Raw genomic sequence first — 3,951 nt, forward strand, 5'->3', positions numbered from 1 at the left:
TTTATTGGTAACATCCTCATCCACTCAAGGACTAAGGAAGACCAAGCGGAACACCTGGAGATTTCCTTACAAAGGTTGGGAAATCAGTAACTATATTCTAAGTTTTCAATGTTTGAATTTTGGTCAGAATTAATTAAGGACTGCGATTTTTCTATTAATTACCACCCAGGCAAGGTCCATTTAGTGACAGATGCCTTGAGTAGAAAGGAAAGATTGAATATTATTAAGATTGCTGAAGAATTAGCAAGAGGATTGGGGAAGATAGAAATTTAAGTTTGAATACCAGGATATGTTAAAGTGGCATTTTATACCACTTAGAACGTCTTATAATGGCTTGAATTGATGTCTTGAAATCAAGTATTTTGTGTATTTGATGCGTTTTTCTAGTGTCTGTGCATTTCAGGGTATTATTTGCATTTCTGGAGAGATTTCATCAAGAATAAGCCTTGGCATGTGTTTGACATTGCAAGTGGGAAGATAGGAGCAGAATGCAGCAAAGATTGGGAGCAAAAACAGAGCATTTTCCAGAAGGGGTCTGAGCGCTCGCTCAGCTCTGCTGAGCGACCGCTCAGGAATCTGAGCGCCCGCTCAGGAAGCTGAGCGCCTGCTCAGGAATCTGAGCGCCCGCTCAGGAAGCTGAGCGCCTGCTCAGGAATGCTGAGCGGCCGCTCAGGGATGGAATTTTAGATTAATTATTTTAGACTCCTGGTTCTGTTTAACTTCCAACTTCTGAGTTAGCTGGGTTTTATAGGACTCCTATATAAGTAGTTTTCAGAGACGTTTCACAAAGGTTGGATCTTAGTATTAATCAAGGAGCGAGGAGATAAGGAAGAAGACCATTTTAGCACACCGCAACGAAGAGGAATCATATTTTCTTGTGATTCTTTATTTCGTTGTAACGTTGGATGCTAGTTTTTCTTGCTTTGAACCTATTTACTCTTGTGACGTACTCTGGTTTAATATAAGTAGTTTTAGTTATTATTCTCGTATGTTATTATCATGTTTTCATATGAACCCATGATGACGATGAGTGCTATCATGGGCTAATCGTGATCATAGGGTCGTAACGGATTTACTATGGAATTCTTTATTTAGTTTTTTAATACCTTAGTGTATGATGATTGTATGATATCTAGTATTGGTTGTGCTTATTCATCTTATGTACGTCGCGAACGTATAAGATAGGGTGTTAATCTCTTGTGAAGCATAGGTTCATGTATGTGTATGCATGATTAGTGGGTAACTCTAATCGTTTTACTTGCCCTGTCTAATCAAAAGGAATAACTTGCACTTAAATCGTTATATTGTCAAATTCTGTAGACATATAGGGTCTCAACATAATTGATGCCTATTCAACTTCTATCTTAATTGTGGATGCTTGGTAGAATGGTATTAGTACAATGAAAGTTGGCTTTTATCAGTTTCGTGTTGTTCGATTAATATCATCATTGTTGCATGCTAAGGGTAATAACAATGACTATTAAAGGAAGTAGTAATGAAGTTGTGATCTCATGTGTGTTTTAATATTGTTAATTCGAGTGTCAATTAAGTGCTTAATTCTCGTAGTTAATTGTAGTTAATAATTAGTTAATCAAATCTAAGTGCTATTATTTTAACATTGAGAAGTAATTATACATTAGTGAGTGAGTGTTAATTGAACATAATTAGTCCGAGTCTCTGTGGGAACGAACTAGAAAGTATTCTATATTACTTGCGAACGCGTATACTTGCGTGTATTATTAGCGCGTGTTTTCGCCCTAACAAGTTTTTGGCGCCGCTGCCGGGGACTCGACGTATTTGTTTAGTTTATGTACCTACCATCAGTGGTCATTAGGACTCATTAATTAAGACGTGTTACTTATTGTTTCCGGTTGTGTTTCAGGTACCTTAGCGAGCGTTTATGGAAACACGTTCTCGTACTCGCAAGAGGACTTTAGATACGGCTGAGGAGACATACGAAGTTCTTGATATTCCGGAGAAGATAGATTTTGAAGATTCGGATTCAGGAAGTGAGCAGAAAGAGCCAGTAATCATGGGCGATCGTATAGTTCCGGCAGATCCAGCTCTTATGGACTTTTCTCGGCCTAAAATTGATGACATTCAGTCAAGCATCATGCACCCGGCTATTGAAGCCAAGAACTTTGAAATCAAGCCGGGCACTATTCAGATGGTGGAGAATTCTGTTTCTTTTAGAGGTGCTGCTACTGAAGATCCCAACATGCACATCAGGAATTTTGTCAAGATCTGTAGTACTTTCAAATATAATGGTGTGAATGATGAGGCTATCAAGATGAGGCTTTTCCTATTTTCACTGAGGGATAAAGCTAAGCACTGGTTACATTCTGAACTAGCTGGGTCCATCACTACTTGGCAAGATCTTGCGCAGAAGTTTCTGGTGAAGTTCTATCCAATGGTGAAGACTGCGGCTATGAGGAGTGCTCTTACTCAGTTTATGCAGTAATCTACAGAATCTATGTGCGAAGCTTGGGAGCGCTACAAGGAAATGTTGAGAAAGTGTCCACATCATGGTATGCCTGATTGGATGGTGATCACTGGTTTCTATAATGATTTGGGGGCCCAATCTCGACCCATGCTCGATGTAGCAGCTGGAGGCGCCTTGTGGGCCAAAAGCTATATTGAGGCTTATAATCTTATTGAGACTATGGCTGCAAATGAGCATCAAAACCCAACTCAAAGGATGATGCCTAGGAAGGTAGAAGGTATTCTAGAAGTTGATGTAGCTACAGCTATTGCAGCGCAGCTCCAAGCGCTGTCTATGAAGGTCGATTCTCTAGCCACCGATGGAGTCAATCAGATAGCTATGGTTTGTGAGCTTTATGCAGGTTCTCATGCTATGGATCAGTGTTCTCTTATTAATGAATCTATTCAGTATGTGAACAATTATCAGCGACCGCAGCAGCCTGTGCCAGCTACTTATCATCCTAACAACAGAAATCATCCAAATTTCAGCTGGAGTAATAATCAGAATGCTATTCAGCAACCATATCAGCAAGGCGTAAGTAAACAGTTCAATCTAACTGGATTCCAGCAACCACAGCATTATGCTCAAAGGCAATCATATCCTCAATAAGGAGGTGCAGCTCCACCCTCTAGTGCTGATTTTGAGGAACTTAAGTTGTTGTGCAAAAGTCAGGCGCTTTCTATCAAGACCTTGGAAAATCAAATCGGTCAAATAGCCAATGCAGTGATCAATCATCAACCAGGCACACTTCCCAGCGATACTGAAGTGCCAGGTAGGAAGGAAGCTAAAGAGCAAGTCAAGGCTATTACCTTAAGGTCTGGAAAAGTTGCTGATGCTGAAAAAGCAAAAGAAGGAGAAGCTGAAGTTGGTGATGAAGAAGCTAAGCAAAAGGAGAAAGCGGCGGAACCAAGGAAGACTATTGTGGAACACACTCTGCCTGAGGGTAATACAGGGGAGAAACAGCTCTATCCTCCACCACCTTTCCCTAAGAGATTGCAATAACAAAAGTTGGATAAGCAGTTCAGTAAGTTTCTGGAGGTGTTCAAGAAACTTCACATCAATATACCTTTCGCTGAGGCTCTGGAGCAAATGCCTAGTTATGCGAAATTTATGAAGAGTATTCTTTGAAGGAAGGTGAAACTGGATGAACTTGAGACCGTTGCTCTAACGGAAGAATGCAGTACTGTGCTGCAACAAAAGTTACCTCTAAAGCTTAAAGATCCAGGTAGCTTCACCATTCCTTGCACCACTGGCAAGTTGTCTTTTGACAAGTGCCTGTGTGATTTGGGAGCAAGCATCAATCTAATGCCTTTGTCGATCTTTAAAAAATTTGAATTTGCCTGATCCAAAGCCCACCTACATGTCTCTATAATTGGCTGATCGTTCGATTACATACCCATGAGGCATAGTGGAGGATGTGCTAGTAAAGGTGGATAAGATCTTCTTTCCTGCAGACTTTGTTATTCTGG

The 3,951-nt window shown here is 40.4% G+C and overlaps 1 non-coding gene across 1 annotated transcript; it reads right to left on the reverse strand.

Moving 5' to 3' along the window:
• Nucleotides 1–2,425: 2,425 nt before the first annotated feature.
• On the reverse strand, nt 2,426–2,532 carry LOC141699119 (small nucleolar RNA R71). Its single transcript, XR_012565605.1, has one exon. It is a non-coding gene; the product is annotated as a small nucleolar RNA R71 (small nucleolar RNA).
• Between the last annotated feature and the right edge of the window lie 1,419 nt (nt 2,533–3,951).

This window comes from Apium graveolens, chromosome 11 (assembly GCF_009905375.1).
Source record: "Apium graveolens cultivar Ventura chromosome 11, ASM990537v1, whole genome shotgun sequence".
Classification (NCBI taxonomy): Eukaryota; Viridiplantae; Streptophyta; class Magnoliopsida; order Apiales; family Apiaceae; genus Apium; species Apium graveolens.